At 47.1% G+C, this 27,937-nt stretch overlaps 1 pseudogene; it reads left to right on the top strand.

The window, feature by feature from the left end:
- The window catches only part of LOC136523040 (G-type lectin S-receptor-like serine/threonine-protein kinase LECRK2), a 29,310-nt pseudogene extending 6,435 nt beyond the window's left edge, over positions 1-22,875 (top strand).
- Positions 22,876-27,937: the final 5,062 nt, after the last annotated feature.

The following is a 27,937-nucleotide window of genomic DNA, read 5'->3' as shown; positions in this document are numbered from 1 at the left end:
CCTTGTGTTTGTTTCTTCAAAGACAATGCCTTTTGGGTTTTTGCCTCGTGTATTGCCTTCGGGCTTTTTGTATACATTCGCTTGTAATACGCTTTGTTGTAATATGTCTGTTTCCTTTGATATAATATCCTTGCAAAGTTTGGCTGCGCACTTGTTTTATTGAAGATTCTTGCTACGAGTGCTAGTTAGACCGAAGGGTTACATTTTCCGTGACCTATTTCTTTTCCCTTGCCTCCGCTTCTCTCTTCTCTAGTCGACGTTGAGTACGAGTCTGTGCACCTGTGCGGAAAGGCTGAGGTGCTGGTCTCCGACCTTGTGTCTTGTGCGGAGGCTCTTTTACAAACTTGACTTGTTGTAGTCCCCGCTTCTTGGTCTCTAGCTATCGACAAGGGGGTTCTAGCGCGTCGCAGCGGAGAAGCTGAAGTGCTCGTATTTGATCTTGCAGTTGTTGCAAAGGCTTTGGTACAATTTGAGCACTAATCGGGGGTGTTGGTCTTCGATCTTGATGCTTCTCCAGAGGCCACAGAGCAATTTGAGCAAGCAACGGAGGTTGATGAAGCATTTCTTGGACGTTGCCTTCGCTTGCACCTAGACTGCTTTGCTGCTGCCTTTGGCCATGCTGGAGCAGCTGTGCTCTCATTGAACATGGTTGATGCCGGGTTGTGTTAGATGGTGTCTTTGGTTGTGGGGGGATGTTACGAGTCTTCATGCGATACCCTCCTGCAACCTCTGACACTGACTACTTGCTGCCAGACTATGGTCATACAACACCCCGTGGAGGCTGCACAACATCATGTGGAAGATGCGTACAACCTCAACGTGGCCTTCGTCGGGCTACGTGAGCTGCTATAATTACGAGTCTTCACACGGTATCATTTGTTTTTTTTGTTTCTAGGGAAACTCCGGCCGCCATGGCTCTCTCGCCTTTCTCTATAGTTTATTAGCTCTTGGTTGCCTTGACTTCCCACCTAGCACTCTTCTAGAGTTAGGGATATGGCAATGCACTGACTGAGGCTAGTGTTGGGGCGGGGCGCTAGGTTTTATAGTCTACTATTTGTACGGTTTAATAAATCTTGGTGGTTGGCCAAGGTTTATTACTTATATACGTTTTGAAGTCATAATAGGACTAATAGATTTCTTTGTACCTGGCATATCTTTGGCTCTTTATTCCTATTGTACTTTAGTTATTAATTTCTGATATTCACCTGGTGTCTGATAGAGACAGGTCTTTGCCAGGTATTTTCTTGCCCGATGCCTACGGCGAAGGTAGGTCTTTGTCAGGTTTTTTGGCCTTTTGGCCGTTTTGATGAGTCCTTGATGCCTGACTGTGGATAGGGCTTTGTCAAGGTTGCGGGCTAATTTATCCACAGAGGTTGTTCCATGCTTTAGAGCCTTCGCCTAAGGTAGTGGAAGGTCCTCTTTGTCGTGATGTTATTGTCGAATGTTGTGGCTCCATTGCTAGCCACTTTCGACCTTCGCTTTTCATAGTATTCTAGGGGGAGTTCTACTTTATATTTTAGAGGGTTTTACATGGGTGAAAGGTCCTTGTTGGTTTTGGTAATTGAGTGACAACCTAGGTGGACTAATTGTGTTTATGTGAGATACACAGGTGATTAGTCCACATGTACATGTGTGTGAGCAACATATGCCATGAAGGTGAAAATGGCTTGGAGATGTTGCAAAGCTCACACATGTGATGATGAAGGAGCTTATTGCACATGAGACATGACATTGAGTCATGTGATCAAGGTGGAGAAGATCAAGACATGACTTGGCTTGATGGACCGGTTGCAAGCGTGAAGGGCAAGTCGAAGGCTTTGGAGTGATGGACCGCGTGGCGGTGAAGCTTGAGCAAGACTTGGCGCCGATGGACGATGGCAACGGTGAAGAGCAAGTAGAGTCAAGATCGATGAACCAATATGATCATGTGATGATATGAAGTGGATCATATCATTGTTGATCGTGTTGGTGCATGTGTTGCATCGACATTGAAGGAGATGGAATGGAATGCGCAAGGCAAAGGTATAACCTAGGGCATTTCATTTCACCGGTCATAGGTGTGTAGAGAAGTTTATGACCGGGTTTAGGATAGATGGCCGTACTATCAAGAGGGGCAAACTTGTTTGCATATCGGTCATCTAGTGCCACTCGAGTGATCTAACTTTGCATTGTCGCTAGGATCGAGTGGCGTGGCAAGTTGAGTGGCTAACATCCTTTGGGAAATGATTGTGAAAATGCTAACACACATACGCATGGTGATGTACACTTGGTGGTGTTGGCACATTTACAAAGGAGGTGGTGTTTGCAGGGTTGAGATGGGTTTTGGGTCCCTCTCTCCCTCCCGCCGAGCTTGCGAGACGGGATTCGGCGCTTTTGGGAAATTGGAATGCCTATTTTCTACTGCGCCGGATGCAAATTCTTGGTGGTTAGCTCATTGGAGCAAGGGTGAAGAAGTTAGAACTGAGAACGAGTTGGTTGCATAGATGCTGGCGTCGGTCAACTGACCGGACGCTGGATCTGAATGCACCGGACGCTGGAAGGCTGCGTCCGGTCAGGCTGACGCAGTAGCTGGAGAGTGACCGGACGCTGGCTGCGTCCAATCGCGTTCGATCGGACGCGTCCGGTCATGCTCGGGAGCTTACTGGAAACGACCGGACGCTGGGGTTCAGCGTCCGGTCAGTTGAGTGCTGCTGCGTCCGGTCAGGTCAAGTGACCGTTGGAATCGGGACACGTGGTCGTCTGCGGGCAACCGGACGCTGAGGTCCAGCGTCCGGTCAACACGACCGGAGCGTCCGGTCGGCCCGACCGTTGCCCAGTGAAGGGGTAACGGCTAGTTTAGCCCTTGGGGCTATAAATAGAAGTGGCCCTCGGCCATGGCTGGGGCTGAGCACCTAGGGGGACTTTGTGTCCATGCTTGAGAGTGCTTAGGAGCCCTCCATCTCACACATACTTGATAGTGATCATCCGATTGTGTGAGTGAGCGATTCTAGTGCGATTGCATCGTGAGGTTGCATCGAGTGGCACTAGGTGATCGAGTTGCAAGCCAGTGGTGCTTGTTACTCTTGGAGGTTGCCACCTCCTAGACGGCTTGGTGGTGGTCTCCGTCGAAGCCCACAAGAAGATTGTGCGGAGCTCCGGAGAAGAGCTTGTGAGGGGTACTTGTGCTCGCCCCGCGGGAGCCGCGAAGAGCAACTCTAGTAAAGCGTGTCATTGAGCTACCCTCACTAAGGGGTGGGTTCTTGCGGCGCCCGACGTGCGGGCTTAGCGGGTGATGCTAATTAGCCGCCGAACCACCAAGTGAGCAGTCGACACAACAGGGACTAGCGTGTTGGCAAACACGTGAACCTCGGGAGGAAAATCATCGTGTCAACCTTGTTCTTCCCGTTGGTTTGCATCCCCATTACACAAGCTTGCAATTACTTTTATATATATTAAGCTTGTGTAGTTGCTCTTGTAATTAGATAGCTTGTGTAGCTTGCTAATTACCTTCTTGCTTGTGTAGCATAGAAGTAGCTCCCTTGCGTGGCTAATTTGGTTTTAGTAACCTTATTAGTCACATTGCTTAGTTTGTGTAGCTAAGTATTTGCGCTCTCTAATTAGGCATTAGTTGCCTTGTTATTGAGCATTGCTAGTGAGCTTAGTTAGCTTTGTGCTTTTGCTTACTAGCATGTGTAGGAGCTCCCTCATTGCTTAAAGTACTAGTGGCATAGGTTTGTGTGACCTTGCTCCTAGAATTGTTTAGGAGAGCTCTAGCTAGTCCGGCACCTTAGTTGCATAATTAGTATCTTTGCAAGGTGCTAGGAAACATATATAGAGGGGTGTAGTCTTGGCTAGACCGATTGTTTTTATTCCGCATTTATATCGGTTAGCCGACGTGATTAATTTTAGAAAAGACTATTCACCCCCCCTCTAGTCCGCCATCTCGACCCTTCAATGGGTCCTGCCTCATTAAAAACCTCATCTCCACTGGGAGCCCCCTTTGTGAGGAAAGGAGTACAGGCCCTTTTGCATGAAATGTAAAGAGAAAATGTGAAAACTGAGAGAGGTGAGGCGACCTTAGCTTATAGTTCTGCGGAGGCCACCCCTTTACAATTATATGTAGAACCTGCGTAAATTATCGATGTTCTAGGTATGAGTGGTTGTTTTTCCTTCACCGTCTATCAAGAAGAATGACCCTAGTCTTCTAGCGGCCTTCGCCATGTATGGGCCTTCCCATCTTGGTTGGAGCTTTCCTGCATTAGCCGCATTGGGCTTCCTTCTTAGGACCGGGTCTCCATCTCGTATGAGCTTTCTGACCACCTGGCTGTCTCTCCATCTCCTGGTTTACTCTTGGTATTTAGTACTATTTCTACTGCTTCCAGTCTTGTGCCTTCAATCGTTTCTTTGGAGTATTCTTCGTCTGCTGCCAAGACCTGTTTCATTACTCGGAGGCTCTGATGCTTGATCTCCTCGGGTAGCATTGCTTCTTCACCGTATAGGAGCTTGAACGGTGTGAAGCCTGTCGTCCTAGATGTTGTGGTGTTATGAGACCACACCACCTTTGGTAGTGCCTCTACCCACTTACCTTTGCGAAGGTTAAATAGGGTTTTCGAGATTGCTGAGAATATCACTCTGTTAACTCTTTCTACTAATCCATTTGACTCTGGATGATAGACTGATGCGAAGGCTATTTTTGTGCCTATGCTTTTGCAGAAGTCTTTGAATTTGTCTGAGTCAAACTGCTTCCCATTGTCCACTGTTAAAGTTCTTGATACCCCTAACCTGTAGATTATGTTCTGCCAAAAGAATTTTTTTCACTGTCTCGGAGGTAATTGTTGCTAATGGCTTGACTTCAATCCATCTTGTGAAGTACTCGATTCCTACTACTGCGAATTTGTTCCCCCCTACGAAGGTGGTAGTGGGCCGACCAGGTCCATACCCCATCTTTGTAGTGGCCAAGTGGGTGGGATGAGCTGTACTACTGCCGAAGGCTTTGACTAATGTGGGGATGTAGTCTGGCATGGTTCACATTTCTTAACAATTTGCTCTGCATCTTTGATGTACGTGGGCCAATAGAATCCCTACCTGATTGCCTTCGCAGACAATGCCCTTGGACCAATGTGAGAGCCACATGTCCCTGAATGAATTTCTTAGAGGAGCTCTCTGCCTTCGCTCTGAGTTATGCACTTGAGCAATGGTTGGACTACACCTTTTTTTGTACAAGATTCCATGTATTAGAGTGTAACTCCTTGCTCTGGCTGCTATTCTTACTGTGCTTGCTTCATCTTCTGAATGGTGGACATTGTTTAAGTAATCTGTAATTAACTACCTCCAATCTTCAGATTCAGTAATTAGAATTGTTTTGAATGCCTTAGCGGTTGCTTGGGTTGCTGGTGCCTGTAATATTTGGTAGAAAGCTCCCTCTGGAATAGGCAAGTTGTTTGCTGCCACCTTTGCCAGTTCATCTGCTTCTGTGTTTTCTGCTCTTGGTATATGCTTTAGTGTCAATCCCTAGAACCTCCGCTCGAGTGCCCTTACTGTGGCCAGGTATTTGACCAGCTCTGGTTCTCTTGCCACATATTCCTTTTCGACTTGTCCAGCCACGATTTGGGAGTCTGTTTTTGCTAGTACTGTTTTTGCGCTGAGTGCCTTTGCCTTGTTAAGGCCTAGTATGAGGCCTTCATATTCTGCTATATTATTTGTTGCTTTGAATTCCAGCCTTGCTACATACTTCGTGTGGAGGCCTGATGGTGCTACCAAAACAACAGAGGCCCCGGCTCCTAGGTGTCCCCAGGCTCCGTCTGTGTAGAGTGTCCAGATTTGAGGTTGAGGCTGCGGGTTTGATTCGCCAAAGGTGTCCAGTCTGCCACAAAGTATGCTAACGCTTATGATTTGATTGCTATTCTTGACACATAGCTGATTTCAAACTGGGATAGTTCCATTGCCCATTTTCCTATTCTTCCGGAGGCCTCTTTATTACTAAATATGTCCCCAAGCGGTTGCAAAGAAGGTACTTTGATCTCATGTGCTTGGAAGCAATGCTTCAACTTCCTTGATGAGATAAGTACAGCGTACGCTATTTTTTTGATTTCTGTGTAGTTCAAGTTTGCTCCTGACAAAGCTTCTGAGATGTAGTAGATAGGCTTTTGAATGGCCTTTGACTCTTCTTCTTTCTCTTGAATAAGTACTCCACTGACTGCATGGTCGGAGGCTACCACATATAGCAGTAGTCGTGCCTCTAGATCTGGCACTGTTACCTAGAGTTTGTTGGCCATGTAGTTTTTGAGTTGCTGGAAGGCTTCCGACTGTTCTGGCCCCCATTCAACTTTGTCTCTGCATTTTAGAGTTTTGAAAAATGGGAGGCTATGTTTGGCTGACTTTGAGATAAATCTGTTCAATGCTGCTATCCTTCCAGTGAATTTTTTGACTTCTTTTTTGGTTGATGGTCCCACCATCGAGATTATGGCCTTCGTCTTCTCTAGGTTAGTCCGAATGCCTTCGGTCCTATGATGTACCCAAGCATCTTCCCTCTGCTAACGCCGAAAACGCACTTTTTCGGGTTTAGTTTTAGGCCTGCTTCCCTGAGGTTGGCGAAGGTTTCCTTTAAATCTGATATGTGAAATTCTTCATTCTTGCTCATTACCACAATATCATCAACATAAGCTATGATGTTTTTCTGCAGCTGTGGGCCGAGGACTGCCTTCGTCATTCTAGCGAAGGTTGAGCCTACATTCTTTAGTCCTTCGCGCATTCTGGTGTAGCAATAAGTTCCGAAGAGGGTAGTGAAACTTGTCTTCTCCTCATCTTCTTTGTTGAGCCAGATCTGGTGATATCCTGAAAAACAGTCCAGGAGGGAGAAGCGCTTGTATCCTGTCGCCTTATCGATAGAGGCATCTATTCTTGGTAGTGGAAACGGGTCTTTCTTGCATGCTTTGTTCAGATCTGTGAAGTCTATGCACATTCTCATCTTTCCATTTTTCTTTGATACTAGTACCATATTTGCCAGTCATTCTGAGTACATGACTTCTCTGATGATGTTTGCGTCTAACAGCCTCTGAACTTTGGCCTTCGCTGCTAAGATTCTATCCTCCAACATTTTTCTTTGTTGCTGCTTCCTTGGCTTCATTCTGGAGTTGATGTGAAGGGAGTGTTGTATAATATCCCTGCTGACTCCTTTCAGGTCGGAGGCTGACCAGGCAAAGACATCTTTGTTCTTGGCTAAAGTTTCTATGAGTTCTGCTACTTCTTCTTTTGATAGGTTGCCTTCGATAGTGACCCTTCTGTCTGGGACTGCATCTTCCAAAGGGACTGACTTTGTTTTTTCATAATCTTTGAGATCTGTTTTGCCCTTCGGCATGTCCGGAGGCTCCGATGAGTTGCTTCTGGCTGCTTCGATAGAATTGATGTTGTGCTGCGATTTGTAGATGGCTCTTTCTATGTTTCTCGCCTCCTTCTGACTTCCATGCACTGTGATGGTGCTGTGCAAAGCTGGCATTTTCATACATAAGTAGCCCATATGAATGGCTATATTGAACTTGTTTGCAAACCCCCTGCCGAAGATGGCATTATAGGGGTAGTAGAGGTCTACTACGTCGAAGTTCACATATTATGTCCTGGCATTTTCCTGGCCTCCGAAAGAAACCGGAAGGGATATTTTTCCCAATGCATTGATCCTTTTCTCTCCGAAACCTATCAATGGTGAATCCGAAGGCTACAACTGGATTCTGCTTAGTTTCATCTGATCGTAGGCATTAACAAAGATGATATCTGCGGAACTTTCGGAGTCTATAAGAGCCCTGTTGATTTCCCAGCCTGCTATATTGGCTTTGATCACCATGGCGTCAGCATGGGGGTAGCTCTCCAACATGAGGTCTTGTTCTGAGAATGTGATGGGTGTCTTAGACCAATCTGTGTAGCGCACTGGACCTTGCACTGCTATGTTGTTAATGAGCCTGAGGTGGTCTTTCTTCTGCTTCTTTGTCTGAAATTTCATTGAAGAGCCTTTGGCTATCGGCAGTATCATGCCAATGGTGGGTAATGGTGTATGTGGATTGAGCTGGTTTTCTGGGTTGGTGAAAGGACCTAGGATGCCACCTAGAGGGGGGGGGTGAATAGGCGTTTCTGAAAATTAACACCTTTAAATGCGGAAACAATTAGAAAGGGGAGTTTCCAAAATGGAAACTCCAAATTAAGAGTACTACCTCCCCTCACAAGTTAGTCACAAAGTAAACAAGGTATAAAGAATATATCTAGAAACTACAACCCTGCAACACCAAGTTAAAACAGAGAATAAATATTTTCAGTGCAGGCAGGAAATACCGGACGTGTCCGGTATGAATACCGGACGTGTCCGGTATACACGATTTCTGCAGATCAGCCCCGAACTTGCTCCTTTCGATTTCTAGCTTCAAACCAAACTGCAGGCACCTAAGGGAGATGACAATATACACAGAGAACCTGCAGCACAGCTAGAGCAACACAAATATCAAATGAAATGCGAATTAAGACACGATATTTGTTTTACCGAAGTTCGGACTCGTTCGAGTCCTACTCTCCGTTGAGGGGGCTGCGGGCGACCCAGCGAAGGTCAGCCCTAGAGGGTACCACGAAGGTCACTCTAGCCGGAGTCTTTTCCAACTCCTTTTCCTCCTTCCACTAATTTGATTCCGAGGCGGCGGAATCGACCGTTACAAACTTTCCGAAGCAACCACAATCTCTCGGTTGCTCTCCGGCGACGCCTAGCCATCTAGGACCGAAGAGTCCAAGAGTAACAAATGCGAATCACGAGATTGACAATATGCACAAGTGCTCAAGTGGTGGCTTGCTCTCTTTTTCAAATTCTCTCTTAACCCACAAATTGATTTTTGCAATTTGGATCACACACTCACTAAGAGATGGTTTAGGAGAGTTGGCAAGGCTCAAAAAACGTGTGTCTTACTCAGCAGAATTAGCAGCCTCCAAAGGTGGAGGCTTGGGGTTATTTATAACCCCCTTGAAAAACTAGCCGTTTTATAGCCGTTGCAATACCGGACACGTCCGGTATGACTCAAACTGCGCCAACGGTAACTAAGTTACAGTGAAGTTGTGAGGTGTCGGAACTCCCGATGAATGCCGGGACTCCCGACCGTCGGAACTCCCGACTCACGTCGGAACTCCCGACCCTCAGCATATTTGAAAAAAAGATGTAACTAAATTAAGTTAGTGAGATGTCGGAACTCCCGACGCATGTCGGAACTCCCGACCCTCACGACTTTTGAAAACTAGCCGTTGGCCTCTGGTCATCCATACCGGACACGTCCGGTATGAATACCGGACACGTCCGGTATGACCAGCACAGTGAATTCTCCAAGTCAGTTGAAGTGCGAGACGTCGGAACTCCCGACCCATGCCGGGACTCCCGACCGTCGGAACTCCCGACCTACGTCGGAACTCCCGACGAACCAACCCGAGAACAACAGTTTTACAGCTGCTGGCCAAATACCGGACACGTCCGGTATGAATACCGGACACGTCCGGTATGAATACCGGACACGTCCGGTATTGCCAGACCAGCAAGAAATCAGTTAGCTCATTTGTCTCTCAAATAGTCAAAACTCACATGGGTTGGCTTGAGCACTTATGAAACATTATCTATCAACATGATGCATCCCTCTTAATAGTACGGCATACCTATTAAACTCAAGTCAAATGGAAATATGAATTTGTACCACTTGAGTTGTTCTTTTGAATTGATGCCGTCCCTTCCAATCTTCATCAAGTAAGGGTGCTAACATGTTGATGTTGATCTTTTCACTTGAGCATAGCCATCTTGAGCATGTGACTTGATTCCATTCATCAAGTTTGAATAATCCCAAATGTATCAAGTCACTTCCATCAAATACTTCATTATAGATTTGATCCTTCACATCAATATGACCATCTAAGCTTGATTAGTACCTCAACTAAATGCAAGTACTTTCTTCTTCACCCTAGCTAGGTTCTTCGGCCGCCAAGCCGTCGCTTGCCCTTCACCCTTGCTTAGTACCTTGAAGCCTTTCCTTGCTATCTTCACCATCTCAAGCCATCAAGTCACATCTTGTGTTGAATCATCATTCATATGTATTGTTACCTTTTTCATTTTAATTTAGCAAGCTTCAAATATGAGACCATTCCATATGCAATCCCTCATGTCTCATTAACTAATAATCACAAGCTTGCTTTCACATAGTACATGGAAATCCCACAATAAATAAGCCTTCACACGAATTCCATTTGCATTGTTGTCTTGTGCTTGAACTAGATTGTTTATACAACAACACATCATTTTGGCTTCCATTAAGTACCTGTGAGATAACCTATTACCTGTTCACACTTAGCAAACGGGTTAGTCCTTTAATCATGTTGTTATTCAATCATCCAAAAACCCACAAAAGGGCTAGATGCACTTTCAAACTCCCCCTTTTTGGTGATTGATGACAACTTGATTAAAGCTTACAAAATGATTTTAACATTTAAACTTTTGGGTTCAATGATTTATGAGAGGCTCCCCCTTAATATGTGCTTATGATTAGAATCCACAAAATGACCTCACATGTCAATTGCACATACTAAAACAAATAGGAGACTCCCCCTAAATCATTGCATCCGTGGGGTGCATGTGTGTGTGACAAAGTGAAACCGTGATGCATATGACATGATATATCATACAAGAATAAATATAAAGGCATTACATCAAATATTTTCATTCTAGCATGCATAGTCCTTATGAAAATAAATATGACACATGTAATTCACACATAGCACTCATTACAAATTTTCTCAAGTCCAGAAACCACTGATATATATAGATAAAGATCAAGTAAGTCTCATCTCTCACATGATACAATCTATCTCAAATCCAAGATACATCAATGAAGCTCAAAAACAAACTACAGCCTGCAGTACATATCTTCAGGTACAAAGATAAGCAAATGAAACTATCCTGAAGCTTTAATCAGTCTCTCTCCCCCTTTGTCATCTATCACCACAAAGGTCCAACAATGACATACTACGGACAAAGGGGCTACAAGCTGTCACGGAAAGCTGAGATCACTCATCATCATCATCTCGACCAGCATCCTCATCATCTGAGCGTGCAACACCGGCTGGACGAGAACCACCCGCACCAGACGCGTCATAGCCACCAGACCCGTAGAAGCCACCACCACCTGTCAGGTCACTCCACCAATCTGTAGCATAGTCGTCTGCAGTGCTGGGACGTGGCTGAGAGTGAGTAGGCACACGAGCCTGAAGTGGTAGAGTGTCAGGGTGCTCAGGTGCCTGCTGCTGCTGCTGTCGCTGTATGAACTCAACATACTCTCTATCATATCTGGCCTGCTGCTGCTCCTCAGTCTCCTGCTCACTAGCTGCCTCATCTGATAGAGGAGATCTAGGAGGATCAAGCTCAAGATTAGAAGCAATTTGCTTCAAAGTCCGAGTGTCCTTCCTCCTAGCCTCCCTCTCCTTCTGCTGCCTAGTCTGGATGTCACGGCACATCCCAAATATGGAGCTGAAAAGCCTGCGGATAGGCGAAGGAGGACTACCACGGCGTGAAGTAGAACGTGAAGGTGCACGTGGTGAAGGTGAAGCTCCTGCTGGTGCACCACTCTCAGGTGCATCTGCCTCTGGTGCTGCTGCTGCTCCTCCTGGTCCAGTTGGAGGTAACCCGGTCTCAGGCAGATCTGCAATAATCTTCAGGGCCTTGTGAATCTTATCATACTCAAATGTGTGCCCTGTCACCTGCTCAATCATATGCATGATATAAGGAGCAAAACCACAGCCCTTGAGGGGCCTCTCTCCGACACTCCTGATCTCGGACCAGATAAAGTCAAACACGCTGAAGGGCCGAGCATCAGGTGCCATCCTGTGGAGTAGGTTCCTGGAATAATCAGCAATGGTGCCCTTGTCTCCACCCTTGCAGTCAATAGTCTTCCTGAACATCCTGTCCAGGTACCTGTAGGTAGGGTGAAGACCTAGAACCTTCCCCACAGCTCCTCTCTGACCACCAGGACGATACATATATGCGAGCTGCTCAGGAGGTAACACCTGCTCGGTGTGGATCCTGTCCCTCTGGAGATCATCCTCAGAGAAGCCAAGCTGGGCGGCAAATACATCATAGTCAACACTGTACCACTGACCCTCAAGCATCCAGTGCATACGCCGCTCATCCTCCTCAACAAATAGAGTAGCATAGAACTGAGCTACAACCTCTGTGTTCCAGTCATGCTGGAACTCCATGATCTCATAGACCCCAGTGCGCTGGCAAATGGCAATGGCATGATCAACCGAGGCCTTCTGCAACTCTGTAACGTACTGCCAGTCAATCCACTGAGACCTGGCAATCACAGGGTTCCTGGTGAGAATCACACTGGAGTAGAAGTCCAGGTGAAAGGTTGTCTGGAAGCGGTGATCGTACTGAACCTTAGGTAAGCCCCTCGGATCAACCCTTCGCTCATCTCTAGCTCTCCTGGTCATACCCTTTCCTCTGTAATCAACTCTGGGAACATAAGAGGGCACATTGGGCAGACGTGTCTCAAGAAGACCATAATGCATCCCCTGACCAGGCTGGTGCTGAACTGGAGGAACTGACTCCTCCTCCTCAATCTCCTGCTCCTCATCTGAGCTGTCACCATCTGATCCTCTATCAGTGCTCTTCCTCTTTCTTTCATTTCTTGACTCCACTCTGAACTCATCAGTATCTGTGTCAGAAGAAGAGCTCCCAGACCCCTCTGCATACTGAGCTGCTGCACTAGTGGTAGCCCTGGTGGACCTCCTGCTGGTCGGCTGAAATCCAGGATGCATATCCTGTCTCGCCTTCTTGTACTTCTCAAGTGCTGGATCATGCCTGTGCTTGGACCTTGGCTCCTGTCGTCCACTCATGGCAGCTATCCTGTATCCAAAGATTTCCAAAGAATTTTAGATACATGCCCATAGCTTGTAATTAGACATAGATTCTTTCATCCAAGGTTTTACAATCACCTCGACACACCATTGTCACAAGGTTTGCAAAACGTAGAGACAAAAGAAACTAAGCCTAACAAACCATTCTAGATAGGATTGAGTCAGAGATCAGCAGGCAGTCTGCTCTGCTGGGCCATACCGGACACGTCCGGTAGCATACCGGACACGTCCGGTATGGGCGACCAGCAACCCTAACCGGGGTTTCTCGATTCAAACCACCACGGATCAATTCCAAATTTTGGGCATTGCTTCTATATCACCAATGCAGCATATTTACCGAAGGAATTTCCAAATCATGCATTAACCATGTAGATCGGACGAGGTCCGTGATTTAGGGTACCTTGAGAGGAGAGAAGAGAGAGCGATGTGAAATCCAAATCCACGGGCCTTCAATCCTTGATCCAAGCCTTCTCCAGTGCAATCTCCCTCTCTCTCTTTTCCTTGGTGAATTCCTTGGTCGCCCTAGGTGAGAAGAAGGGCGTCGGCTGGTTGGTTTGGAGGAGGCAAGTCTGTTTGGGCCGAAGGGGTACGCTCTGTTTTTATAGTCCCGCTCATACCGGACACGTCCGGTATCATACCGGACACGTCCGGTATTCACGGGCTGGCCCAAATAATTCCAAAATGTGTTCTCACTCTTCCAAACCCTTTCTCTGTTGTTGCTCAGTCCAAAAAGATGTATGATCTTGATCCAAACCGAGTACTATCACTTTTCTTATCGAATGCCATCAATTTATTTTCTCTTTTCCAAATAAATGGCATAATCAATAATTTGCTTGCTTGAGAGAGATAAAGTGAGACAAAGTAGATTGTGGACTTAAGAAAGCCATGTCATGTGTGATTAGCCAATCAAACAATCAAGGAGAGCTATAATCATCACATGGCAAGGCTAGGTCACAAAGACCAAGATTCAAATAGTTTTTCAAATTCACACCACCTACACATGCTAGTTGTGGGTTTTGAAAAACATCTCTCCTATGTCACACAAATGCACATTCTAACATGTAAAGGGCCTTAGATGCACTTACAATACATGTATGTAAAAACATACCTTTGCCTTGAGCCCACAAGAATACCACTAAGAAGACACATGGCATGATAATCTTTATGTTGACCTTGATTGCCAAGTAATCATGCTTGATACAAATTCAATTTTTCATCCAAAGGACTACAAAGAGTGCTAGATAAATTTGTTAGTCCACAATGGTGCAAAATAGAAATTTAGCTCCCCCTAAATAAGTGCTTCAAGTATTTTGAATGACTTTCAACGAGCACTTTTATTCTGATAAGAAATTGAGAGCCAATTTTCATTTTGACCATGAACCAAATAAGATTGCCATATTTAAAAGTGAGCTTAAGGGATGCTCACAATCCACTTAGATTTGATAAAACACAAGCTTCTGAGTATGTTAGGGATATATGAAAAAGTATGGATCGAATACTCAGTTGCAACACAATTAGTGTTCTGGTCCATGCAATACCGGAGATGTCCGGTAGTATACCGGACACGTCCGGAATACACAGAACAGAAACACAGACTTTCTGTCTCTGGTCATACCGGACACGTCCGGAAGTAATACCGGACACGTCCGATAGGTTCAGGACAGAACCAATTAATTCACTGCATGTAATTTTTTTTTGTTTAGCTTTATTATTTATTGTATACTAGCATCTCAACAGATAAATTACTCTACTAGAGAACGATCAAAAGCATCATATGGCAAACATGATAAATCTCAAGTGAAATTAATTAGCCACTTTCATTATTTCACAAATGTACTTATTTGTGAACTATAGAACACGAAACAAACAAAGTGGCTATCCTACAAGGTTTAGGTACTTGTTACCAATGGTGAGGATGAAATCTATGATATGTTCATTGAATTATCTTCGGGTCAACCATATAAGAGATTATGATGAGAATTGGTTGATAGATTGAGTGAATATTGTCAATTTACTTGCTCAACCACCCCGAAGCCTTCATCTCATCACCAAGTACCTACATCATTAACCTAAGCACACTTTGGTACCCAACTCTTGTTGGGTCCTTTTGAGTTAGTCAATAAGTGCTTAGGCACCCAAATGGCTTTAGCACTAGTTTGTGGTGAACACATCACCTTACTAATACTAACTCCATTTGTGGTCTTCCTAAGCATATCATGATAAACAAATGTGTTTGACTTAGGAGTTTTACCATTTGGGCATTCATAGCTTAGATGCCCCTTTCTTCTACAAGCATAGCATATGCGGCCTTTGTGTGCTCTATGCTTGATTTGTTTGTATGGACATCTATCAACCTTGTGGCCCATCTCATTGCACCCATAGCATCTTCTAGTTGCAACTTGGGCTTCCTTTCTTGCTTCTTTGTATATTGGGCATTTCTTGGTAGAAGCCTTTTGATTGGCGGCTTCAACTTTGTCGGCCCAACTCTTGTGTGGACACATAGCCCACTCATGTCCATACAATCCACAACCATAGCACATCCTTTTTCCATGTTTCTTGTTCTTGGTTGTGTTGGTCTTGCTTGAGATGTGATTCTTTTGTTGGGCTTTGGAGGAAGCAAGGTTTGAACCCTTCTCAAGCTTCTTCACCATGTTATCACGGTTATCTTGAGAAGGTTGTGCTTTCTCCTTACCCTTCAACCGAATCACATCTTTCTTTAATCTTTGCACTTCTTCTTTGAGCTCTATGTTTTCTATAATACTTAGCTCAATCGAAGATTGGCTTGCTTGAGAAGCACACTCATTAGTACAAGAAATATTTATTTGAGATGGTGTACTAGTGAGCGGATGTGTGAGAGGTTGAGAGAATTTTACCGATGTAATCACAACCTCATGAGCCACCTCAAGCATGATGCTTGATTCTACTACTTCCTCATGAGAGCACTTTAGATGAACATAATTTGCTTGTAGCTCATTATACTTGCTTGATAGTTTATCTACCCTTGCCTTGAGCTCGAAGTTTTCCTTCTCTAGTTGTGAAACACTAGAAGAGGAATTAGTAACTAAAGCATGCTCAATTGACAATTTTTCATACCTTTCATTTATTGCCTTTAGCTCTTGCAATTTGGAGATGAGAAACTTTTCTTGATTTTGAAGCGATTGCTCTTGCTTCTCAATCTCTTCTTCAAGCTCATCATTCTTTTCAACTATCTTCATGATGATGAACTTGTCTTTATGGTTGAGATGATCAAGGTTGTAGTTGTCTTCAACTTCAACATCACTCTTATCTTGATCATCTACTTGTGCTTTCTCCTTTTCTTGATCTTTCTTGTTATTCTTCTTCTTGCTTTTCTTGGCCATGAGACACAAGTGATGAGTATCATGAGATACTGAGGTTGACTCATCACTTGGTCGCCATCGGGCTTGAGCATCGCTGCAAACAGCTGCTTGCTGGTCTGCTGCCTCGGCCATACCGGACACGTCCGGTATGAATACCGGACACGTCCGGTATGTGCAGGCAGACAGCACGTCATGTGCTGCTTGCACTTCTTGCTCCGGCTCGGTGCTCGTGAGGTCTTGTGAGGCTTCTTTGCTGCATGAAGACACAATGGACATACTTTCCATTGACTCGACCTCAAGTGCATCATCGCATTTGGATTCTCCATATAACTCAACGAGTTTGGTCCAAATGAGATGAGCACTCTCCAGAGGTGGTTGTCCATTGAATATTGCCTCATCTTGAACCTCTGCACTCAATGTACTCAAAATGATATTAATAGCTTGAGCATTGAGTTGCACGCATATCTCTTCCTCTTTTGATAAATTCTTATAGTTGCTCCAATCAACTATAGAAAGAGGTATGCTTGCAAACACAATATGCTCAACAATAGGACTAATATGTCTAAAAGCATTGAGTACATGAATTGACCAAGATAGAAAGTTTGAACCATCATTTTGGAGAAGCACCGGCTCCAACTCGATAGGCGTCGACATCCTTTTCTCACGGCGGTGAAGCTTTAGGTGAGAACCCCGCTTTGATACCAATTGAAAGGACCTAGGATGCCACCTAGAGGGGGGGGTGAATAGGCGTTTCTGAAAATTAACACCTTTAAATGCGGAAACAATTAGAAAGGGGAGTTTCCAAAATGGAAACTCCAAATTAAGAGTACTACCTCCCCTCACAAGTTAGTCACAAAGTAAACAAGGTATAAAGAATATATCTAGAAACTACAACCCTGCAACACCAAGTTAAAACAGAGAATAAATATTTTCAGTGCAGGCAGGAAATACCGGACGTGTCCGGTATACACGATTTCTGCAGATCAGCCCCGAACTTGCTCCTTTCGATTTCTAGCTTCAAACCAAACTGCAGGCACCTAAGGGAGATGACAATATACACAGAGAACCTGCAGCACAGCTAGAGCAACACAAATATCAAATGAAATGCGAATTAAGACACGATATTTGTTTTACCGAAGTTCGGACTCGTTCGAGTCCTACTCTCCGTTGAGGGGGCTGCGGGCGACCCAGCGAAGGTCAGCCCTAGAGGGTACCACGAAGGTCACTCTAGCCGGAGTCTTTTCCAACTCCTTTTCCTCCTTCCACTAATTTGATTCCGAGGCGGCGGAATCGACCGTTACAAACTTTCCGAAGCAACCACAATCTCTCGGTTGCTCTCCGGCGACGCCTAGCCGTCTAGGACCGAAGAGTCCAAGAGTAACAAATGCGAATCACGAGATTGACAATATGCACAAGTGCTCAAGTGGTGGCTTGCTCTCTTTTTCAAATTCTCTCTTAACCCACAAATTGATTTTTGCAATTTGGATCACACACTCACTAAGAGATGGTTTAGGAGAGTTGGCAAGGCTCAAAAAACGTGTGTCTTACTCAGCAGAATCAGCAGCCTCCAAAGGTGGAGGCTTGGGGTTATTTATAACCCCCTTGAAAAACTAGCCGTTTTATAGCCGTTGCAATACCGGACACGTCCGGTATGCATACCGGACACGTCTGGTATGACTCAAACTGCGCCAACGGTAACTAAGTTATAGTGAAGTTGTGAGGTGTCGGAACTCCCGATGAATGCCGGGACTCCCGACCGTCGGAACTCCCGACTCACGTCGGAACTCCCGACCCTCAGCATATTTGAAAAAAAGATGTAACTAAATTAAGTTAGTGAGATGTCGGAACTCCCGACGCATGTCGGAACTCCCGACCCTCACGACTTTTGAAAACTAGCCGTTGGCCTCTGGTCATCCATACCGGACACGTCCGGTATGAATACCGGACACGTCCGGTATGACCAGCACAGTGAATTCTCCAAGTCAGTTGAAGTGCGAGACGTCGGAACTCCCGACCCATGCCGGGACTCCCGACCGTCGGAACTCCTGACCTACGTCGGAACTCCCGACGAACCAACCCGAGAACAACAGTTTTACAGCTGCTGGCCAAATACCGGACACGTCCGGTATGAATACCGGACACGTCCGGTATGAATACCGGACACGTCCGGTATTGCCAGACCAGCAAGAAATCAGTTAGCTCATTTGTCTCTCAAATACTCAAAACTCACATGGGTTGGCTTGAGCACTTATGAAACATTATCTATCAACATGATGCATCCCTCTTAATAGTACGGCATACCTATTAAACTCAAGTCAAATGGAAATATGAATTTGTACCACTTGAGTTGTTCTTTTGAATTGATGCCGTCCCTTCCAATCTTCATCAAGTAAGGGTGCTAACATGTTGATGTTGATCTTTTCACTTGAGCATAGCCATCTTGAGCATGTGACTTGATTCCATTCATCAAGTTTGAATAATCCCAAATGTATCAAGTCACTTCCATCAAATACTTCATTATAGATTTGATCCTTCACATCAATATGACCATCTAAGCTTGATTAGTACCTCAACTAAATGCAAGTACTTTCTTCTTCACCCTAGCTAGGTTCTTCGGCCGCCAAGCCGTCGCTTGCCCTTCACCCTTGCTTAGTACCTTGAAGCCTTTCCTTGCTATCTTCACCATCTCAAGCCATCAAGTCACATCTTGTGTTGAATCATCATTCATATGTATTGTTACCTTTTTCATTTTAATTTAGCAAGCTTCAAATATGAGACCATTCCATATGCAATCCCTCATGTCTCATTAACTAATAATCACAAGCTTGCTTTCACATAGTACATGGAAATCCCACAATAAATAAGCCTTCACACGAATTCCATTTGCATTGTTGTCTTGTGCTTGAACTAGATTGTTTATACAACAACACATCATTTTGGCTTCCATTAAGTACCTGTGAGATAACCTATTACCTGTTCACACTTAGCAAACGGGTTAGTCCTTTAATCATGTTGTTATTCAATCATCCAAAAACCCACAAAAGGGCTAGATGCACTTTCAGTTGGGCATGTTTTTGGGGGCGGCTAGCTGTGGTGCAGGTGGTGGCGGAGGCAGTGCTTCAAGTTGCCTATTGTTTACTTGAGCTGGCTGGCTTGTCTCTATGAATGTTATGTGCGGAGGCCTTGGGTTTATGTAGGTAAGGTTGGCTTCTGCTCGCTGATTACCTGCCTACCCTTGCTGCTGGATGCTTGGTCACCATGCAGGTAGGAAGTTGGGGTAGTATGCGGCTGCTAAGGTGGATGGGTGAATTTGACTGGAGTTAAGGCTTGGGTAGATCGGGTAATATGGCTGCTGTGAAAGCACAGCTAAGGTGTGGTTGACCTCCCTGGCGGGCTGTTGTGGCGGAGGTTGAGGATTTGCCCTATTTTTTATTCTCTCTTGGGTTTCCTTCGCATCTGGGCAATCTCTGGTGATGTGCCCTTTGTTTTCTCCATGAAAGAAGCAATACTGCCTTCGCTGCCTTGGTTCCTGGTTTTTATTCCAGCTCTTCCTTTTATTGTATTTCTTGCCTTCATACTGCTTCTGTGTTGCTTTGTTTGGTTTTGCCTCCGGCATCTGTTGTCGTTGCTGGCTACTCCCTTACTGCTCTATGTTGAAAACTTATTGATCAAGCGCTTGCTGAGGCTGTAACTGGCCTTGGCTTTTGTTGCCCCTCTAAGCATTCCTGCTACTTCCTTAGTACTGTTTGTTCTGATTTTGTTCTTCCAACCTTCTTTGGATGTCGTTGTCTGACCTGCAGTACTTCTCAAACTCTCTATATAATTCTTCTATGGTGCTTGGCTTCTCCCAAGCTAGATGAGTTGTGAAGGCTCCGATGCGCAGACCTTTAATTCCAGCCTCGATTGCCACATACTCTGGGACATTATGTGCCTTCGCTTTAAGCTGCACAAATCTCTGAAAATAATCCCTCAGTGCTTCACCTTGATTCTGTTTGCACTGAAATAAGTCCATTGACGTTAAAGATTCGATGGTGAACCCTTTGAAGTTAGCGATGATTTTGTCTCGGAGGTCCTCCCATGAATATACTGAACTTGGCCTCAGCATTGAGCACCATGCCAATGCGTTGCCTTCGGCTGCAATAACAAATGACTTGGCCAAGACAGTGTCATTCCCGCCCGCGGAGGCTACAGCTGCTTCGAAACTCATGATAAACTAGCGTGGGTCTGACCTTCCGTTGAATTTGGGTAGGGTAATAGGCCACTAAGATGGTGGCCAAGGTGAGGTTTGGATTCCTTTGGATAGTAGGGATCTTGAATCTATGATTCTGTGAACTGATGGTGAGTTGAAAGGTGTGCCGAAGGTTGGTTGGGCGGCCATACCTGGCCAAGGGTTAGGCTGACTTTGATTTGCTGAGTGGAGCTGATTAGATGTGTTGGATTGAGGCTGGCTTTGCTGCATGCTTTGAATCTCCGCCTACAGGACGACTAACTGTTGTCTGATTTCTGCTGTCTGCAATGATGCCTGGGCTGCCCTTTGGTTGGTAGCGAAGGTTGCAGCCAACCTATCTCTTTCTTGTTGTGTACTCTGTAACTTGGCTTGCAATTGTTGGAGCACCTGCTCCGGGGTGGGATCTGGGGCTTGCTGATCTTCGGCCACCGGAGGCTGATCTTCGACTGCGGGCTCTTCTACAACTTGGTCTTCTAGGGCGCTAGCATAAGTGCTGCGGCCACTATGCCTGGGTCGTCCCCTGGTCGAGGGCTCCGCGGGTGTCCTGGCTTATGCTGCTCTTTTTCTTGCCATCGTGGGTTTTGCTTGGCCAACACGCGGTGGGAGCCAATCTTGGAAAATAGGGGTTTCTAGCAAGTAGGACACGGGAGGCCTTCGCCCAGCTAGATGGCCTGGGCGAAGGTATGAGAAGTGAAAGGTGGGCCCAAGATTAGTTAGGGTTTCATAAATGTATTCACCAACCTCCTCTTTATAGGATTTGTCCCCCCTTTTATAGGGCACTGTTTGCTATAGCTCCGTATTACAACTTTACCCTTCGACATTCGTAGTACATTGCCGGAATATTCCTATGCTAATACAAGTTGCCCGGGACAATTTGGGTATCTTCTTTTTCAACCGCCTATGCTTGTTGGGCCGTTGTCGTGAGCCCGTCAGCAGCCCACGGCCCAATGCCACCGCCCCGCGGGAGCTCCTCTGGTTCCCGGGACCTCCGCCCGTGGTGCCCTCGCCAGGACCTTGGCGTTGACGCCTGGACCTTGGTCTCCGCCTATACCGTGTCCCAACAGATATACTACATGAAATTCTCATGGGTGAACGAGGAGCAGTGCTGGGAGTACTGCCTCAGCGACTGCTTTTGCGCGGCCGCGCTGTTCATTGGCGACGGCGTCTCCGACTGCAGGGAGGTCGTGGTGCTCACCGACGGACGGCGGGCAAACGATGTCACGATGAAGGCGTTCATCAAGGTGCGCACCGGGAGTTCCCCATCGGCAAGGACAAGAACCCTACTACGCCCCTACAAAATCATCACCATCTGCTTGGCCTTGATCGTAGTGGTCACCATCGGTGGCCTCCTGGCACAGCATTACCTCGGCAGGAACGATAGAGAGAGCCAGCAGCTGCTGAGCACAAGTGTGAGAGCGTTCAGCTGGAAGGAGCTTTACCAAGCCACCAATGGCTTCGAGAAGCTGCTGGGTAAAGGGAGCTTCGGCGAGGTCTACCAAGGAACCATGCAGTCGCCACAGCCGCACGCCATCGCAGTGAAGAAGCTCATCGACTCGAACGAGTACGGCGAGCAGAAGTTCACCAACGAGGTGCAGTCCGTCGGGCAGATCCACCACCGGAACCTCGTCCACATGATCGGCTACTGCAAAGAAGGCAAGCGCCGGATGCTCGTGTTCGAGTTCTTGCCGGGCGGGTCGCTCCGCAGCTTCCTCTTCAACCCCGAGACGCAGCGGCCTCCGTGGCGGTGGCGCGCGGTGGCCGCGGTCGCCATCGGCCGGGGGCTCGAGTACCTTCACGACGGCTGCAGCGCCCCCATCATCCACTGTGACATCAAGCCCGAGAACATCCCGATCGACGGCCATGGCGTCCTGAGGATCACCGATTTCGGGATCTCCAAGCTGCTGGGAACCCAGCAGGTGCACACCACGGTCACCCATGTCAGAGGCACCAGGGGATACATGGCGCCGGAGTGGCTTCTCGGTGATGGGCACGTGGACACCAAGGCGGACGTGTACAGCTTCGGCGTCTTGCTGCTGGAGATGATCTGCTGCCGGAGAAGCCACGAGCCGGTGGTGTCCGACAACGACGTGTCGGTGCCGCAGGGCGACAACGACGAAAAGGTCATGCTCACGCTGGTTGGGTGGGCAGCGCAGCTGGTGGGCGCCCAAAGGACAGAGATCATGCTGCAGGGTGACGGCAACGTCGACACCGTGGACGACATGGAGAAGGTGGAGCGGTTTGCTCGCGTGGCACTTGTGGTGCGTCGAGACGAACCCGGCGCTGCGGCCAACCATGCACAAGGTGGTGCGGATGCTGGAGACCAGTGATCGGGCTCGGTTTGAGACGCTACCTGGCACTCAGAGCTGTTATACGGAATCCTCACCGTTAATTCCTCAGCTAAGGATTCAATAATTGGAGTATGATGAGTTTTACTTACGGAAAATCTAAACTGCTAGAGCACCAACGTTTCATTGGGTTCTCTTCTCATCTCACAATTCACACCCGATTTTGTGTGATTAGATTTATTCCAAGACGTGCTAAACTGCTAAGTATTTAAGCGGTGTCCTTGAAAATATTGGCGTTGGATATTTTTTTCGGAAGGGTCAGGCGGCCTCTACCTATATTTTTTTATATAATATAAATAAATGAATGTATATATGTACAAAATGCACAAGTTACAGGACTCAAAGAGCCAAAAGGAAAAAAGGAAGACCAATTCTAGGGAAAATTATCTCTCTCCACAAATTTAGAGCTCCTCTCAACTTTTGCTTGGCCTTGATACAAACCTAAGCCAAGTTCTTCTTCAAAGTTTGCCTTCCAAGACTGTAAGTTGGGGGTCTTGTTTGTTGATGGTCCTTAACCATCAAATCTAACCATCAACATGTTAGCATAATGAGCACAAAACCAACATAAAAGCAATATTTATGTTATGATTTCCCTTGGTTCCACTTGTACTTGGAAGAATGTGCATGCAGGACCAAAATGGTCAAAATACATCATCATCAAACTTCTAGAAGGAATCCCACACAACAGGGGGCAGAGCACACAAGGTGGGGTCAGCCGACCTTACCTGGCCATCGCCCGACACCCTTTCTCCCCTGCCACGTCACCAGTCTGTGGGGAAACCAAGAAACACACTTTGGAGCACTTTAGCACGTTGGTTAGTGTCGGTTTGATCCAAGGGTCACCAAGAAGCCTCCAAACTTTTGGATGGTCCACCGTCATAGACTTCGGACATCAACCAACCTACAACCGACTTGGAGCAACCGTCAACCGCCATCAGGAGGAGATCCAAGCCATTGGTGGGCATGACAGTGCCATCCTAGGGTCAACCGACCCTAGGGGGTTGCCTGACCCCACCTGGCCAGCTCCACCACCTCTGCCACGTCTACAAGTACCCCCTACCCTCTTTTACACTATAAAGGGGTGTTGGCGCCAAGTGAAGCAGCAATTCCACGAAGAAGCAAGCAATAGCATAGTTTAGCTTAGGCGAAGCCATATATCCTTAGAATTAGAAGATAGGGAGAGAGTGATGAGAAGCTTGGAGAGGAGTCGGGTCTGTTGGCGACCTCGTCCACTTGTACCTCGGCGGATGCAGCTCTGATCGAGTGAAGTCCGGGACCGTTTATGGTAATTCTGATCTTCTGCATTAATTAAGTGTTGTTATATTACTGTTGTTTACGGGTTTCACCGCTTGGTTAGAGTGCTCTGATCTTATTTCATCAGGATCTGGATCAGCGTAGTGAGTCTATAGATTAAGCGTGATGTTTAGGCTATAGCTTGCTTGCGTTTACGACTAGGGCTCCAGATAGTTAGTGGTAGGTGGCAGATGGTGATAGCCCTGTCCATCCTCTGTATTCCACCACGATAGATATAGTTATTAGTAGGGCAGTGGCAGTCCTTGTCTTTGTGTAATGTCCTTTTCATGTAAATGGAATTGTTTAGTCATTGCAAGTATGTTTAATTAATCTTTTGCATGCTAGTAACTAACCCTGTCGTTGGGGAGGGTATGGGCACACCCGCGCTTGCCCATACCCACACCCATGTCTGACATACCCGCAGGTTCCCCATCCCCACTTTTACTCATACCCGTTTATCCATATTCATTGGATAATTGAGTATTCAAAATACTTTAATCAAGATAATGCTATAGTCAAAGTTTACAGGTAGAGGAAGAAACCGGGAGGTTCCAATCTGCAGTAAAATGCGTTAGAGGGGAATCTCCGGTAACAATCTGACTCTTTTTCTTGAAAACGAACGGCGATTTTGAGGACGAGGAAAAAAACAAGATGGATCGGAGAAGGAGGAGGAACAAGTCGAGGCTCTCATGGATTGCGCAAGGATCCATTCCATGATGAGCTGCGACGTGCCCACGGATGCGAAGGAGAAGGAGCTCCCGAATGTGGCGGCGAACCCGCACATGACGGCCCCGTTGTCGAGGTCGCACGCGGCGTCCTCCGCGATGGGGCTGGCCGCGAACGCGGCCGGCGGCGACGGGGGCGCGAATGCACGCCCCGACGTGTTCCAGGAGCGGGAGAGGAACTCGAGCAGGTCAAAGTTGCCTAGCTGGACACCGCCGCGCCAGGACTGGGAGCCGCCACCGAGGAGCGTCAGGATTGGGAGCCACCGCCACCGCCACCGACGAGCGTACTCGATGAGGGACTGGGAGCGACGAAGATGGATAAACCACAGATACCCTCCCCGTACCCGCGTCTCATCGGGTATTACCCATACCCGAGTGAGTACACAATTTTCTACCCATACCCTACCCGTTTCAGGTGGGTATGGATTTGTATAGTGGGCATGAATACCCGGTGACAGGCTTAATAGTAACCATGATAATCACTTGTTCAATTGGTGCATTTTTTGCCGGTAATTAGTGAGTAACAATTTTGAGCTTTGCCGTTTTGCTTCTGCAATGCTTAGAAAAATTCCCAATCATTTCTACGGTTGACAAATCACTAGTTGGCGTGTGTGATCTTGGCAATTAGCAAAAAGATCTATTAGGTCGTAATCAGGATATAGACCAAGTTCTTTCTCGATAATTTTTTTTAATCAGCTCTCATCCATCCTCCCTCTAATCGTCATTTGGGTCCTTCAAGATCGTTGTGGACCGTAGTCGAGGTCCGGCAACCGGGTGTTGGTGGCACGCGTTCTCTTCCAACGTCTACCTCACCACTCCTACAGGTCCGGTCAGGACGTCAGGTTTGGAACAACATTTTTTTCCTAAATAGTTCTTTTTTTACGAAATCAGGAGGAGCAAGCCTACACCTGTTAATATAGTAAAAGAGAAAATATATAAAGCGGTAGGACAAAGGAGAGTAGGGGGGAAATGAAAACAATCAAGAAACAAAATTGAGATAAACAAAAATAACCAAGCTAGGGAGTAAATAGTTTTTATATTAGTATAACTGCTCTGTCCTGACTCCTGAGAAGCTAGCTGTCCGACAAGCTGCAGCCTGTTCGTTTGGATGGGCTGGTTCGTTGCTTGATCATTGGACGATCCTGATTTCTTTTGAACAAACGGTAATGCTCTGCGTTGTTTGGCCTCCACGCTAGTCTAACAACCCACACTTCTTCATTTCTCTAAAAAAATTATTCATCCACTTATTCATATTCACTCGTTCCTCTTCCTATCGCTCTTATCTGCTCGCCTGCCGCCTCCGAGCGCACGGCCGCTGGCCCTTTTGAGGCGCAACGCGCAGTCACCTCCAAGTCGCGGCACTCTGGCTGCCAGCCCTGCTAGGCGCGGTGCGCTGCTGCCCACTCCAAGTCACGCGGCCACAGCCTCCTCGCCGCACGTGCGGCCGATGCCTCCCTTCCACGACGTGCAACCACTATTGCTGACCCACCGCTTACAAGCGCCGCTGGGCCGCTGCCTCTGGTGAACACCACACACCAACGAGCCTCCATTTTACAGAGCAGCAAGGAGATGTTTCGTTGAAAGCGCATGTGGGCAGCTATCAGCGAATAACGAACGCGTGAGCAGCTGTGGGCAGTTGCGCATGTTACTCTTCGAGCTGGTAACGAGTAGAACGAGTGAATGTCCGCGTCCTAATGAATAGGGGCGACAGAACAAAGCCTGACCAGCGGGGGCATGGCATAAAACTCTTTTTCCAGATTCCAGGAGCTCGTACTTTGGTTACAGCCATGGGCCAACCAGTTTTTCGGTTTCCCACAAAGGGGCACACATCTGCTGAAATAAGTTACTTCGAGCTTGTCTGGGCATTGGGAGATTTACATGACACCGAGTGTCAGAGGTTTTAGGATCATACTGGTGACCCTCCCGAATACCCCCCTGACTCTAGTAGGGGCAGGGTCGATAGTGAACGAATCACTACCGCTTACACCTGCTATAGGGGTGAGCCGGGCCGAGTACTCGGCCTAAGTGTCAGGTCACTCGCCTGCACCGGCTCGGGTGATGATGCATCAAGATCGGGCAGCTGGGACCCGTGAGTGAGTTTGCTTACCAAAAGCTGGAGCGTCGGTGCTCGTGGCTCGCTTTCCCATGCACAAGCGTGTGCAGTTGGGATTCCGTCCGCGCTCTGGTTCCTACTTATTTAAAGAAGGGGGAGGCGTAAATGGGCATAATTTCATCTGCGTATTCTTGAGCTTACCCCCCTTTCTTTAATTCTTCGTCTTCCTCCGCCTTCGTCCCCTTAGATCCAATCTAATGGAAAGCGTGGGGAGCTCGAGGACGGATGTTCCCAGACGGGCGGCGGCCGAGCGCTATCCACCCGTCCGGCCTGCCTTCGTCGGGTAAATCCTTCAACTGGCCTGAACCGGGTGATCTAGGGGTTTCTTCTCACCGAGTGTTCTCCAGGCTTCCAATGCTTGATGATGCTAGTCCTCCTCCTTCTCCCGATTCGCCGGGTAGCACCGCAATGGTGGAGGCCGCGGCTCCATTGGCGACCGTGGTGGATGAAGATGAGGCGAGCCATCTTCGGGCGCAGTTGGAGGCTGTGCAAGCGGCGATAGCTAGGTCAGAGCGGGACGCGGCCGCCGGAACATCCCACGCGGAGGCTCAGGTGCAGTTTCTTGGTAAGTTCCTGGTGAGATTCCCTATTCGTCCTTCTTTGAAATGTCTTGTCTTGTTGAGCGGTTGCTTGTGCTTCCTAGTCTCCCGAGAGTAGCTGACCATCGCTCAAGACAAGGCGGGGAGGCTCCATGAAGCCAACGCCGTCCTAACCGAGCAGGTGACGGAGGCGGAGCGCGACTGTGATGCTGCTGCGGCCGACTCATCGACCGTGGCGGTTGACGTCCTCTCACCAGCGGGTGTGAGCGTCGAAGAATGCCTCGGTAATGTGGGATTTTTAACTTTTTGCCATCGTTATGGATGGCACTTCTTCGTTTGCTACTTTTGTACTTGTTCCTATATAATTACCATCGTAAACAGTAAACATCCTACTCTTTTGCCACTTTTGCTGATGTGGCACACCATGTTGGCAAGCCAGCGTGGCAGTGTCCCTTGGAG

Source organism: Miscanthus floridulus, chromosome 18, assembly GCF_019320115.1.
Source record: "Miscanthus floridulus cultivar M001 chromosome 18, ASM1932011v1, whole genome shotgun sequence".
NCBI lineage: Eukaryota > Viridiplantae > Streptophyta > Magnoliopsida > Poales > Poaceae > Miscanthus > Miscanthus floridulus.
The sequence above is the reverse complement of the archived record's forward strand: the minus strand, read 5'-3'. Positions and strand labels throughout refer to the sequence as shown.